The 15911-nt window shown below is 36.0% G+C and overlaps 3 long non-coding RNA genes across 3 annotated transcripts in view; 2 read left to right on the top strand and 1 right to left on the bottom strand.

The window, feature by feature from the left end:
- LOC138139236 (uncharacterized) overlaps window positions 1–15911 on the top strand; it is a 355934-nt gene that overhangs the window by 88734 nt on the left and 251289 nt on the right. The window lies entirely within an intron of this gene.
- LOC138139221 (uncharacterized) lies at window positions 2136–3221 on the top strand. The gene is made up of 3 exons (XR_011162240.1): window positions 2136–2565; window positions 2630–2722; window positions 2994–3221. It is a non-coding gene; the product is annotated as an uncharacterized lncRNA (long non-coding RNA).
- On the bottom strand, window positions 12256–14664 carry LOC138139185 (uncharacterized). Its single transcript, XR_011162228.1, has 3 exons — window positions 14370–14664; window positions 14091–14281; window positions 12256–13751 (listed from the first exon to the last, which is right to left on the bottom strand). It is a non-coding gene; the product is annotated as an uncharacterized lncRNA (long non-coding RNA).

Genomic DNA, 15911 nt, shown 5'->3' with positions numbered 1-15911 from the left:
TTAGAGATCTATTAAAACACTCGTGGCATAAACGACTCCAACTTGAATATACTCTGTTTGTAGACCGATGCCTCTGAGCGATAAAATGATCGCAGCGCTGTGCGTCCAAAACATTTCGTGAATAATTAAAAATAAGCAGAAAGAGATTATCATTTTTCCTAGGCCATTCTACTGGTATTAAAATGTTACAATTCAACTTTTTGGATTTCCTTCTCTAAAATAGTTACTATCCGTTACCTAGCATCGTCCAAACATTATGCCTTCTCACTCTTACGCCCGCACACAGCTTTCAGAACGAGGATGACCAATTTGTTAACGTGAGCCAAGCGCAAGTATCTTCCTAACAAAAGAAATTTGCTGCTGCGTATGTTAAGTGGTGATTATTATAATTGATTTATGACAACTCGGTTTTACGTCTTATCGGCATCGAACTCAAAAACGAAGTATACAATAATAGACTTATTAGAGACGCAAATTCGAAAAACAAAGTTATTATAATTGCTAGTCTAAAAATAGATTTCTCGGCAAGGCCGTTTTATAGGATTATCTAGAATTAAGTTACTCTTCTAATAACATGCATAACATATTACGAGTATGTTCAAAGTTTTCCCTCCTCTTACAGTTATTATAAACTGCAAAATACCAGTTAGTGGAAAGTTTATTAAACAAACTTACCTCATATACAAGGTGATTCACGAATAGTGTCTGATTTAGCGCCTTTATTCCTGCAACATAAATTACTCTCTCATAGACTACTTCGGTGTTTTTCAATTTGAATAAATTTTTTTTTATTTTATTTTTTATTTAAGAAAAATGAAACAATAGTGTCAATCAAATGTGCCAAAATAATTATATTTTTGTAAATAAATCAGACACTATTCGTAAATCACCCTGTAGCTTAAAATCTACATTAAATGAGTCATTGTTTTATTCACATGACGCAGGTAATTTGTTATTCCCCAAAATGAAACCGGAAATCTTTTCTCCTAACACAGCAACATGTTATTGTAATTATTGTGTCAACAAAATAATTAAATAAGGTACCTATATAGTAGAGCGTGGAGCAGAATTCAGCAGTCGATCGAAGTAAACCGCAAGATAAATAGCAATAATACAAAAAAACTATGGCATTCAAAACGTGTGCTTTTACAAAAAACTGGTTAGTAATAGCAGTTATAGTAATGTGTTTGTGTGCCGAGTATAATTGCCAGTGCACTGGGGGTGCTGATTGTACTAGTTGTACACAAGCATGCACTGGTTGTGGAAACTGTCCAAATGCAACAACGTGTACCAATTCTCAAAATTGTGTCAAGGCCGCAACATGTACTGGATCTACAAAATGTAATACAGCCAGGACGTGTACTAATTCCAAAGACTGTTTTGAAGCCGCAACATGTACTGACTCAACCAACTGTTACAAAGCTACAACCTGTACCAATTCAACAGGATGTCCCGGACATTAGGTTTTTCTATTGTCAACAATAATAAAACACAATGATTGTTATCTAAGCTAAAACATAATTGTAAGCTTAATCTGTATTCCATCCGATCTGTCCCTTTATCTCCCAAGGAGGATTATTTTGTACTGGGAGAGAAAAGGTTGTCAGACAATAATAAACTAATATAACTGATATAATTAATTTTTCCTAATTTTGACATATAAAGTGACACTTTTCAAAATTAATTGACGTTGGGAAACGTTACACTTTTCGTAACTGGTTACGAAAAGTAAAATCTTTCCTAACTGGTTAGGAAAAATTTATTGTATCATCAATTTGACACTGTCATATTTTTTGTTTTTAAGCAAAATAACCGTGCCTACTTACCTACTTGATATTTTAACACAATAATAATTTATTATTAATGAAATTCATTACTTCGTCAAAATTGTCAAAATTAGAAAAAATCTTGTATGTAACACGTTAGGAAATGCAATTTTGTGTAACTCGTGTGATTTTGCGGGATCTCGCTGCGCTCGTCCCGCAAATATTCCACTCGTTACACAAAATAACGCATTTCCTAACTGGTTACATAAATAGCTATTGCCTTTGACTTCCCTGATTTCATAATATTTTATGATAAGAGGTGTGGTTTTGATGAAAAATAGGATAAAACGTAAATTAGTCCTACTTATTAGTTTTTATACAGCGTGATCAACAAGGACTGAAGCTGTTGGCAGCAAATGACAGCAAAATATTCCCAAAGTATGAAAATTTTTTGTGCGTCAGTGTTGGCACCCGCTGCAATTTGTGAATGTCAAAAAATTTAGGTTATGTTACGAGTTGGTAGTTTTAAAACACGATACGTACAAAACGACCAAAAACAGTATAAAAAGTAATTAGCCGTACTTAATTAAATGGCCCACTGTTTCGATATTCATAAAAGCGACAGGCCGTGCCCGCATGCCCCTTCTGAGAAACAGAAACATGTTGCAGGGATTGGATCCGGGAAAATTTGTAAGGGTGGAACTTTAATTTCTTCTTTAAAATGGTTAGGCAACTTCCATATGAGATGACAAGCTTCAAGCTTGTACAGTAAGGAAAAGGAATGACGGGATTTTTAATGGTAAGAATTATTAGACCCTGCATTAAACGTGCCCAACAAAGAACTTTGGATGCGTGTGTTTTAGATAAGAATCACACCTGTTTGGAGTGAAAGCTTTCGCACTAACTTTCGAGGGTTTTGTTCCATTCTACCTCGAACATTCTCGACTGCATCTTCTGTAATATTGACTCAAGTTGCAAAAAACCACTTTGCCTTTGCAACAGCACTTTAATGGCATCAGTCATTTGAAATTCCTTTAAAACTGTACTTATATGGAAAATATTCAATCCAAACTATGAGTTTCTGGTACCTTTGTGCCTTTATTTGGTTTAAAAATATTGAAAAAACGCTGTTGCAAATGACAAGTGGTTTTTTGCAACTTGAGTCAACTTTAAGTGTAGATGAGGTTCTACCAGTAGCTTTTGCCTTGTTCCATCACTGGTTTGTAGGTAACGTTGCACCAATCTCGTGCAATGCTGCCTAAACGCAACTAAGGTATATAACAACTGGCTCGGGGAACATTTGTTGAAATAGGTGAAATTCATCATCCGTGCTCCATGGAATACTACCAACCGTTAGCAGCATCAAAATTTCCAGTCCGAAAGTACGCCACACCAATAAAAATGTCTTGTTCTAGTGTAAAAACCATTTTAATAAATAAATTGATACAAAAATGACGCTTGATTTTGAAGTTTGAATTTGCCCGTCAAAATTGACAACTGAAAATGTAATGCTACCAATTTCACTGAAATTTTCATCATGTTGTCATTGTTGCCAACAGCTTCAGTCCTTGTTGATCACTCTGTAGTAGGTACGGTTGCGGTCAATAAAATCTGAGCAGCACATTTTCCTACTGTAAATATGGTTTAGATTGTTGCTCAAGTACGGGTAGTCACCTGGAAAACTGTCATGTTGATGTAAACGTCAACGAAAAAAAAAATGCCACATTTATCTCTTGCAGAAAAAGTAAGGGTTGTTACATTGCTGGAAGAAGGTTGGTTAGAAAGGAGGGTAGCAGTCAGGTTCAACATAGCCAGGAGCACTGTGCACAATAAGAAAATGTGGAATGAACGCCAATCGTTTGAAAGGCAAGTCGGTAGTGGCAGGCCTAGAATCTCTACAGAGATTGACGACGTTAATTTGATTCAAGTTCTACGAGAAAACCCGTTCAATTCTGTTACCGAGGCACACAATGAAACAAATTTCCCAGGTTCTCTTCGAACAGCAAGGCGTCGTGTCAAGGAAGGATCGGAACTGCGAAATCATCCTGCAGTCAAAAAACCTTTTTTGAATCAACAAAAGAACACAGAGTAGGATAGTAGGATTCGCGTTGGAATATTCCCTAGAACCATTAGATTTTTGGCAGAATGTTGTTTTCACAAACGAGAAGATTTTTCAATCGTGCAATAAGGGTCGTGTTAGAGTTTATAGACCACCAAATTCTCGTTTTGATGAAAGTTATACTCAAAAAGTAGTAGTAAACGGTCGCTTTTCTGTAAATGTCTGGGGCTGGATTAGTGCCCAAGGACCTGAAGTTTTAACGCATATAATAGGCAGAAATAATGCAAAGGTCTATCTTCATACCCTGGAGAATATCATGCTGTCATCAGTGAATGCGGTCTTTCCCCAAAATCATTTTATTTATCAGCACAATTATCCTATTCATACAGCTAGAATTATCTCATATTGGATGGAGCAGGTAGGAATACGAGTTCTGCCTTGGCCTTCGCGCAGTTCGGACTTGAACCCTATCGAAAATATTTTGGGTTTAATGATAAGGAAACGTCGAAGAGTTATAGGGAAAAAATTCAAGAAGTGTGAAACGAATTAACTCCAAACTATACCGAGGTTTTAGTAGCATCAATGCCGAGAAGATTGACCTAATGTAATAGACAAAAATGGGGCTGCTACAAAATATTAGTTTTTATATATATTTTTTTTTTTGTTGCATTCTCTTACAATGTTCTTATCTTTCTACCATAAACATGTTATTTATTAAGTTCACGGAAGGTGTGAATTAACACGTGGTATTTGTGTATGCGTAGGTGCGGTCTCTAGGGTAATGTGACTTGAGGTGAAAGCCTGATTTACCAAATTTCATGAAAAAGTCATGGAATGTCAAATCAGTGCTCAGATTTTATTGACCGCAACCGTACTGTTAAAATTAGTTTCCCCACAAATTAAAGGGGTCTTCTACCTTTGTCGGTTAAAAAAAAAACGATTTTTTTTTGTCCATCTCTAATCTAGAGTCATGTAGAATTCACCCTATAGAAGGATTTTCCGCGATGAATTCATTTTCAGTACTTTTGAAGGGTCCGAAGTTGCCAATAACTACCTTCAAGTAATTCTATTGCAAAACTTAGAACACCTTTTTCTCGAAATTGCCTTTTTAAAATCTGCGATACGCATTCTGAGCACCATATTGGACCAATTAAGCTCGTATTTGGTCTATATATGCAGAAAACAAGTGGCTACCGTCATACGGAAGTTTTTTTCGATAAATTCATTTGTGCATTTTTAATCCATTCTTTTATCCAAAGAAATGTAGCAAGAATCGCAATTTTTCTTTTAAATCGCCACCATTTTGAAAATTTTGCACTTATCAAAAAAAGCCTCCCTGCGACGATAGCGAAGGAGATTGTGTTCAATGCCATATATTTACTTTTTGTGTCACATGAATAGAGTTCCCGGAAAACGTGTCTTGCCCCGAAAAATGCATGGCAATTTTGGGCAGCTTATGGGAGCCGTCCTTTTCTTTTATTTTTTATAAAAAAATATTGTTTACGTTTATCATTACTTTGAGAATAAACTGCAAAAGATCGTACTTGCATATCATGATAACTTTATACGATAAAAAATAAAATGTGAACGCAAGATAAACGGTGTTCAAAGGTAGAAGAATGTTCTCGTGCGTGAGTGCGGCCACTGGTATTGCCATCTAGATTTTTAGAACACAAGGCCAAGGCCAGACAGCGTGTGACGTCATGAGGAAGGCCAAACGTCAAAATTTGTTTACATTTTCAGAAAGTGTTTTAATCATTCTTATCGAAGATTGAAAATTGCGAGATAAGCAAAAGCTTGGTGACAAGCACGATATAGAGAAGACTGCTACATCCACTCGCCGCCATTTTGAGAGTCAAATTTAGGGCCCACTGGAGTCCGCTGAATAGGTCATAAATATTCGCTAGAGGGCAGGTCTGTTTCGGAGACTGTCACTGTTGAACTTTGAACGTTGAATTTCAAAGCTTCAAATATTTGACTATTTTGATTTTTGCTAAAAATGAAAAATTGTGTGCTTTGTGGACATACAGGTTGTCCCAAAATTGGCGTACAAACTACTTACTACCTTATCGAGGATGCTTAAATGTACTATCGGTGGACATTAAAAGCTGGGACAGCCAAAATTTGCTCATTGTGTCTCAGACTTTTGAATTGTCACTCAAAATTAAAATTGTCATTAAAGAACTGAACTTTAACTTGATGTTTTTGACAATATGTTATTAGTATGTCATAATTTTCATAACCTTATTTGTAAAAAGCCAAATTTACACAATGTATATTTTTGAATTTTGACTTTATACAAATTTGATTTTTGTCCCAGTTTTTTATGTCCACCGATAGTACATGAAAAAAATATGGAAAAAATGTTTCTGACAAAAAAATCAATACACTATCCCACCTCCACCCGGCGCCCCCGGCGGCACGGCAATTTTGCCGGAGTACATACACTTTTACGGATAAAAATAACTATACATGCTTGCTAGTACAATTTTACATGCTAGCCAGTAAAGAGACATTTTCGAGGTGAATACATTGACTCGATAAACTGATGTTTACAAGTAGGGAACAGATAAATTTATTAGACCCTTGTGTAGCCTATTCAGAAATATTTAATTTGGTGTACATGTAACTAAAATTATCCGATAAATAAGTGAGTTTTGGACTCGTCTTCTTTTTTGGGGACACCTGTATGTAATATCGGGGGTGTCGAAAAGGACGGACAGGCGTTTTAGTAGCATAGCATAGCATAACATAGATCCCGATTTTGTAACAAGAATTGTTATGCTGCTTTCAATTAAAGAAAAAACTCCCAGAAAGTGAAAATGAAAATGGCAGCAATACAATAGGTAACTAAAAACTAACGCACGTAGTTGTCATGATTACATTTTTTTCTCTCAATTGTTGGTCAAAACACCCAAGACATACGCAATGTTACATTTATATCTAGTGTCAGAAATGGGAGTTACTATTTAAAAAATTGCAGTAAGCTTATGAAACATCAAAAAAATGTCACTAGTAGCGCAGAAGATCGGCCAAATTATTTATTTCCTATAGTTCAAGAGTTATGACTTTTTTAATGAAGCCCTGCAACCCCGCTTTTTTGCGAAAAAAATTACATATGTTGAAAAAGATGAGACACAAGTGTTAACAGAAGGACGTTCTAAACTCGAAATTTAACGTAGAATCCAAATATGAAATCAAAATGGGGTCTTTCCAGTTAAAAACATAAATGTGGCGTGGATTTCAGGTATTTCCGGGAGTGTCGCCATTTTGAAAATATTTTATTTGAACTTGGAGCAATCGACTATAGTGGGCTACCAATTTTCGTATTAATACGATTTTGGGAAATTAGAAAATTTCTAACGAACGGACTGCGTGAATCACCCTGTATACTTTGGGAAAGAGAAATTGTAACTTTAGCTTCTTCACTTGCAATGGGTTGAGAGTAGGTTGTAAAAATTATAATAATGAAAATTTATGATAGTGATAAGTTTTTGCCTACCGACGTGCTGGTCCAGTATATCTGCTAGTTATTAAAAAGGGGTGCCGAATATTGTCAAAATGCAAATTGTTTGTGTCTCCTGGAATGAAGTGCTCATAGTCGTAAATATTCTTTATCCAACATTCAATAGTAATATCGTGTTTTACTAGTTAGTTTTAATTGAGTAAACTGGGCTATAACTAGTCTGTTGTTTTAACCCACGTTGCCATTTGCACCGTGGGTTATAACATACATAACCCACGTTGCCATTAGCACCGTGGGTTATTAACGTTCATAACCCATCGGGAGCAGAATTTCATCAATAATGTCATTATCTAAAAATTTTGGAATATTGGATAAAACGTTGTATGGCATACGTGGGTTATTAAGTACTACCCACTCGAGGTAATAACCTACTCGGGTAAGCCCTCGTAGGTTACAAATACCTCTCGTGGGTAATATCTTAAATAACCCACTTATACCATAAATAACTATTACTATAATCTTTACAACCTACCCTAAACTCATTGCAACTGAAGAAGCTAAAGTTCCAATTTCCCGTTCCCATAGTATAACTTATTTCATTATCTTGTTTACAAAATAATTACAATAACATGTTGCTATTTTAGCAGAAAAATATTCCGATTTTATCTTGTGGAATAACAAACTCCTTGTGTCATGTGGATAATGACTCATTTAATATGCATTTTATTCAAGGTCAGATGATTGTCAACTTTATTTTTAAATAATTGGGTAGGTATGTTTTTTTTTGTGAATCCAACATAGAGTGGTATAAATAACAAAAAAAGCATTTGCTCTTACTTGCTCTTACTTCGAGGAAAAGTTCGACAGTGGAATATTTCCTTCACCTTTTACTTCATGCATATATCAGTAAACACTTCAGTCTTAAACATTTGCTTCAGATTATACTTTATTAACTATTGTACATGGGAGCAAAAATGATAACAAAAAAGCAGATGTACTTATTTCATTTTCTAGTACACCATTCCAACATAAGCATAATGCTCGATATAAAACTTGTTTCTAAATAATGAAGAATGTCAAAAAGTAAATTTTGATTCCTCGGCAAGGCCGTTTTACAGGATTATCTATTAAGTCACATAGTTTGGAAAACTGTTTAAAATCCATATTATGTGAGTCATAGTTTTATTCACATATCGCAGAGAGTTTGTTATTCCACAAGTGAACAACATGTTATTGTAATTATTGTATAAAAAGATAATGAAATAATATATATAGTAGAGCGTAGAGCAGAATTCAGCAGTCGACCGAAGTAAACAGCGAGATAAACAATATTACAAAAAACTATGGCATTCAAAACGTGTGGTTTTTCAAAAAAATGGTTAGTAATAGCAGTTATAGTTATGTGTTTGTGTACCGAGTGTTATTGCCAATGCACTGGGGGTGCTGATTGCACTAGTTGTACAGGAGCATGCACTGGTTGTGGAAACTGTCCAAATGCAGTAACGTGTACCAATTCTCAACATTGTGTCAAGGCAAATACATGTACTGGGTCTACAGATTGTAATACAGCCCAGACGTGTACAAACTCAAAAGACTGTTTTGAAGCCAACACATGTACTGACTCAACCAACTGTTACAAAGCTACAGCCTGTACCAATTCAACAGGATGTCCCGGACATTAAGTTTTTCTATTGTCAACAACCATAAAACACAATTATTGTTAGCTAAGTTAAAACTCTGTATTGTATCCGATCTGTCTCTTTGCCTCCCAAGGATGATAATTTTGTACTGGGAGCGAAAGGGTTATCGGACAATAATAAACTAAAATAATTGATATACCTAATTAATTTTGCTTTCGATTCCTCTGATTTCATCATATTTTATGGTAAATGGTGTGTTTCCGATGAAAAATAGGATAAAACGTGAATTTGTTCGATTCGTTTTTATAATAGGAACTGTTACAATTTAATTTTCCCGCAGATTAAGTCTGACATTGCCATCTAGATAAGGCTGGGAATTGTATTCGAAATATTCGAATATTCGAATAATTATTCAAATATTCCAATAAAGTAAATTCAGAATGGATTGGGTATTTAATGGTCAAATAATTTTATTTTTTAGCTATTTATTGAATAATGTAAAATACAAGAAAGTGTTTGTATAGAGACGAGTCTTGTCTCGAGTCTTGAGTCGATCTGTCTTCGAGGGTTTATGTCCCCACCCCTTCGACAGAGGGGGTGTTCCAAAAGTGGTTGGACGAAGTTCCAACATGATCCTTAAAATAGTAAAATGCAGAGAACCAACATAATTTATAAGCAATTTTTAGCTTATAAAACGTTCCCTTATGCTTATAATCATAAGATTCACGTATAAGCTTATCGTAATATCCGATTCCTTACACTATTTTAAAAAATAACGTAGCCAATCAAATAGTTTAACGTTATATTTTGTTGGTCTTTACGTCTAATAAAGATAGATGGCAGGATCTGACAAATATTAACTTGTCCATTGTGATAGCTACATAATATCATTGAAAACTTCGAAATACTCAGAAAAATTCAAAGATGTGCTCCGCAGTCGAATGGTTGCGAAAAACTCAAAAATTTTGGTGACAGTTTTCTAAATGAATGTCAAAATTATAAGGGATTATTATAATATTTTGTGGTTATGAAAATTTTCCGCAAATACTGTTGAAAATTATGAATTACGTTATACAGGGTTATTCTAAATGATTGTAGTCGAAGTAGGCGTGAAAACTGTATGTAAAATTTATGATTGCCGCTCCACATAAAAAAAATCATCAAAATGATGTGTTAAATTGGCTGCAAAACAACTCAATATTTTTAAATTGATTGTAGAACAACTCAATATTTCTGGATTCAATCGTTAATTTAACAAAAATAAATAAAATCCTCATCACCGCACTTTTCACCTAAAAAATGACAGTGACAGAGACACAACTGACAGTTCACATGAAAGCGGCAAAAACGTAATAACATGGGCATGGCCTACTTCGACTACAATCATTTAGAATAACCCTGTATTTATAACATAAAATCAGACATAAGCATAACAAAAAATGATGTTCCGCAAACTCTCTATTATAAATGTTTGTAACAATTAGTAGCGGCACACCTAATAGTCTTTGCCAAAGCCAAATAACCACCAACACTGCATTCTACTCAGAAAATCAACCGGCAACGTTGTGCACTTAAATTTGATTGGTCTAGCATCCTAGTAATATCAAATTTGCCATTATACACTTAGTGTAATTTTGTTTTCACTAACATAATTCAACAGGTGGTGGTTATTTGGGTTTGGCACGGCCTATAAAGCATAGTACACAGCCACCTGTGATGGTACAATCATTTATAATGATCCCGCATAACTATTCGAATAATTATTCGAATATTGGAATAATTCTAATATTCGAATAATTCGAATATTCGAATTTTATAATATTCTAATAAATGTTCAAGTGACTATGTACTCGAATACCAAAATCCAAGAAAGTCCCAGCCTTATTCTAGAACGCAAAGCGTGTGACATCAAAATTTGTTTTTCTAATTTGCTGTTTTAACAAAGCTGTTGACGCATTCACTTTGAATGCACTAATAGCATATTAAAGAACGATTTTTATAAGGGTTGATTTGGCGTACGAGTCCCAAGTGTTGAAAACGAGCCGTTATTTTTTAGAATTTGCACCCTTGTTTTAATTTTTAAACAAAAAAAATAAATTTTCAAATTCTAAGGAATATTGTATTAACTGGTAATTCAAGGTAACGGATGCAACTGAGGCGTTAATTTCGAAAACAACATATGTCCAAAAATGAAGTTTTGAGAAAATCGATAAAAAATATTTATCTTAGTAACCTTTAAACTTATAGTTCCAATTTTTTTTGTAACATGTAATGAGTCTCTAATAGACATATGTGGCAAAGCAGTTTGTCAATTTACTGTGTTAAGTAAAAAAAAATAAATAAAAACCGTTGGACATATGTTGTTTTTAACTGAAAAAGAAAGTTTTTGCATTAATAATATGGGCTACAACTAAATAAAGTTTAATAACTGAAAAGATAACATAAAATAAACCCTTAAAAAAAATAATGTCCACTCAAAAAACAACAAATTTATAAACTTAAATGAAAAGTGACCTAATGCTTGACCTATTCGTCACACCCACTGCTATTATCTTCGTTTTCTACTTCTGGTTCTCCACTTCCATAGGCATCTCGTATTTGCACTGTTTTTTTTACTTTATTTTCCTTTCTTCTAGGCCAGTTGGTTTGATTATTGGCATCATCATTGTTAACTGCGTTCATTTTGTAGTTTTAATTAGTTTAATTAATTAAATTGGTGAAATTAGTTTTAATGTTAAAACACCGGTTGCACCAAATAACAGCGTAATCATTTATTAATTGTAGGCTAGAATCTTGTTTAGAACAAAAACATCACATGTCCTGGACATGTGCTGTTTTTAACTGAACTGGTGTGGACTGTAACGAAGTTACTAAGAAACGCTCCCAGTGGCGGAAAATTTCCGTTCTTTATCCGAGCCGGTGCAGAAAATTAGCGCGTAGCCAACTGCCTTAACCGCGTCGACCGAATCCGCCCCGGAACGCGTGTTTCTTCCGGCCGACAGCACCCGGACTCCGCGCTGAGCCGAGCTCCCCCACCGCCCCAGCCGCGAGTCGCCGGCCGCGCGCAGCCCCACCGTGGCAATAAAAGGGCCGCGCCGAGCCTGCAGAGCTCATTCCCCTAGATAAAGAAGAGAATAGATTGGCAACTCTCTCAGTTAAAACTGGTAACAAGTTTCAGCGCCATCTATAGTGGCCGAAAAAAAGTTTTACCGAGAGTCGGTAAAAAGTTGATTGGAGACCTGTAATCGTGCTAAGGCGGCAAAATTGAATCCTGTACTACGCACTGGTTCCAAAAAAATTTTAGGGTGGTAATTCAAAACAAGGTTAAAATGTTACAATATTTATTATAAAACAAGTAAGAATACAAAAATTGATATACGAACAAAGCGAATGCATAAAACAAGGCGTTTCTACATATACAATGGCCGGCAAAGAAAAAGCCATCATTTAAATGTCAGTGTCAAAAAAACATTAATTACACATTTGGATTTTGACGTAACACAAAAGTGATGTCCAGTTTTTATTGCCAGGCATTGTATGTATTTCAATTTAAAAAAAAAAACGGGAAATGTTAAAAAACCTACATGTTTCTTTTCATGTTTGTCATAGTTTGAAAATGGCTTTTTAGAAATAGATTACAATTATTTGACGGTACGTCAGTTTATAAATAAATAATTCAATGACATTATTTGTTTAAAAATGATTTGATAGGTACTGGCAAGTAGACAATTAATTGACAAACATTTTAAAACCAAATTTACATTATGAAATATGTCATTTCCCGTTTTTTCAAATTCACCTACATTTTAAATAATAATAATAATCAATACCTACACATTTATACACAATTTTTAACAAATATACAGGAGAACGAAACAACAACAATTGACCATTTCTATCTCAACAATTAATGACACAGATTACTTCGGAAAAGGTATTTCAATTTACTTTTTTGTTATAATTTTCAGATTGTAGTGCAAGTATAATAACTATATATATATATTATATTCGTATGAAGAAAAATACAATTAAAATTCGAAAATCACAAAATAATTATGGTAAATTATATGTTTTTAATTTGTTGTAGCCAATTTAGGGCGTCTTCGGTAAGTAGATGGAGTTTGGAGAAACCTTGCTGGAATTTAGTAAGGGGACATTCTTCCACAATGTGTTGGATGGTTTCTTTTTCTGCACCCCATTCACAAGAAGGGTTTTCACGAATGTTCCAGTGAAACAGCATATTATTGCATTTGCCATGGCCGGTTCTAAAACGATTTAATTTACACCAGATTTTCCTGGGTAGGTCAAGTATAATAAAAAATAGCGTATAACATACGTTTTAAGACTTTTAAGGGTCTTTAAAGCACTTGCGACGTTAAAAGCGCATCATAATATACTATTATCGAATTATTGTGTGCTTAAAATGTACAAATCTGTAGGTACTGTTTGAGCAGATATTTTATACACTGATTTTCTTTGTGTTCCGTTTAAAATACGCCATGTTGAGGGTGTGAAAGAGTTTTACTTTTATTTATGTCTACTTATTGTCTACATGTTACGGACTTTTCGTTTCCTATACCTATGTTTTTATTCCATATTTTTTTTCGAATCATAAATTGCTGAACATTCAAATGTTATTGTATGAATGACAAATTGAAGTTTTACAATTTTTTTTTTCGTTTAGAACAAATTTTCTGGTAGATTCGCGCCTGACTATCACATAAAAACAGACCTACCTTTTATTTTTTCAGGTGTAACATATTTATATTCTTCCTGAGGGTGACTGAAGCAGTCTTCTGTCCCGGAAGATTCCTTAAAGCCTGAGAAACAAACATAATATAAAATTTTTGAATTTTTGGGAGTCAAACACACCTACGACCTATCTGGTAGAATTTTTTTTACTGGGAAAGGATAATGACTAGTAACACATAGATTTCCTCTTGCTCTGACTTTTTCATTTGCTATAAAAATTTTTACTTTACTTATGACCTCTAAATGTAAAAAAAAATACTATAATCATGTCAAATGTGATTCCAAATTAACAATTTTTGCAGCTTGATAAAGTTTACCATGTGTAGACTAGACGTTGCGAATTCGTCGTTATTGTTTCTCAGTAAAAAAGGGCCAAAAATAATTAATCAGGACAAACATGATAATACCTGGTAGATTTATTGTAGGTAGAGCATTCTTTAACAAACGTCCTCTTGCATCTTTGCAAATCGGTGAAAAATGTTTTTCGCACACAACAAAACTTTTACCGACATATTTTGGCTCCAAGCCTAGAAGTTTTGGATTTTGGATTCTTTCAATCCAAATTTTTTGAATTCGTATTTCTCTTGGTATGAAATATCTAGAAATAAAATATAACAATAAAAGATTTTTCGAAAAACATTGATTGATTATTATCAAAGTTTAAAAATTTAATTTTTACAGCCTACCTGCGACTTGGAATATTTTCACATCCGGGTACACAACACGGCTTCATTTTTTTATAAATTGTCCAAAAGTACTTAAAAATTAAACACAAAAACACAAAATCAACTTTTTCCACTATCCACTAAATTGCGTCACGCGTTGTAACACTATTCTGGGAATTACTAGGAAAGTGCCTCGGATTGGGGATTTAACCAGGATAACCAACCATAGGAATTGCTAAATTGTGTTGGTAGTAGCAAACGTTTTAATTTTTTTCTGATCTGAGCGCCATCTGTAGTGGCCGAAAAATATTAAACTTGATTCAAGGTAGTCTATTAGAGTGCCCTACCCCTGCTCATTCCGATCCCGATCGTCTTTCCGCTTCTAGCCTAGCTCCAGCACCGACTCCGACTCCGCTTCCGACCTAACCGACAACCCGCTTTCTCCTTTCTTGCTGGCCCGTTCCCTCCCATTGCGAGGGAACCCAGGCTTTCCCGCTTTCTCCTCTCTTCCTGGCCCGTTCCCTCCCATTGCGAGGGAACCCCGGCTTTCCCGCTTTCTCCTCTCTTCCTGGCCCGTTCCCGCCCATTGCGAGGGAACCCCGGCTTTCCTGCTTTCTCCTTTTTCTTCCTGGCCCGTTCCCTCCCATTGCGAGGGAACCCCGGCCTTCCCGCTGTGAGGGAACCCCGGCCATCCCGCTTCCTTTCACCCTCCTTTCTCCGACCGGAACAGAAAGAGCCAGCAGCGTCCAGGTCCGACCGGAACGGGAAGAGCCAGCAGCGTCCAGGTCCGACCGGAAAAACAGTAAGTACGAGCCGCGCCCTCCTCCGACACCCGCCCGGAACACTCCTCCAGGTCACGGACACCGTCCCCGAAAGGTTCCGGCGCCACCAGGTACCAACACCCCTTTTTATGTACATAGTGTAAATAAAGGCCCCCTTGTTGCGGCACCTGTTTGTTTTGCTACCCCTTTTTCGCGCCCTGACAGCCGACCCCCGGACACCGTACGCTCCGCAAAGCTACCCCGGCCGTGTGGCGTCCCACCACAGCCGCAAAAAGGGACTGGCGCTCGAGGCATACCGCGACCGACCCGAACGGCGTCAAATCCCGTGACGTCACTACCCCAAGTGATCGTCACATAATTTGGCGCCCGAGCAAGGACCCGCACGGACCCCCCGACGAGATTATCGCCGCCGGTAATCCCCGGAGTCAGCCCGCCGACCGACGATCCGGAGTTCCGGAGTGGAGGGACCGCCGCCGGTCACCCCGGATTCGATCAGCTTGCTTAGCGACGTCCGCCAACCGACGATCCGGATTTCCGGAGTGGAGTCAAGTTATGAATGAAAAATCTATTATTGGCTGCATCGTCAGGGTCGGAAAGTTATGTGAATCAGTTTGTATAGGCAAAACAATTTCAAAACAAACAGGTGATTATTAGGAGATTGAATCGATGAATGACACAGATTGCATTGTATAGGTACTCGTATAAAGACGATGGTAAAAGTATTGTCAAAACAGGATGTTTATTGGGAGATTGGATCGATGAATTAGATAAGAATGTATGG

The sequence above is a fragment of the Tenebrio molitor genome, chromosome 9, assembly GCF_963966145.1.
Source record: "Tenebrio molitor chromosome 9, icTenMoli1.1, whole genome shotgun sequence".
NCBI lineage: Eukaryota > Metazoa > Arthropoda > Insecta > Coleoptera > Tenebrionidae > Tenebrio > Tenebrio molitor.
This window is presented reverse-complemented; position numbering and strand designations above follow the sequence as displayed.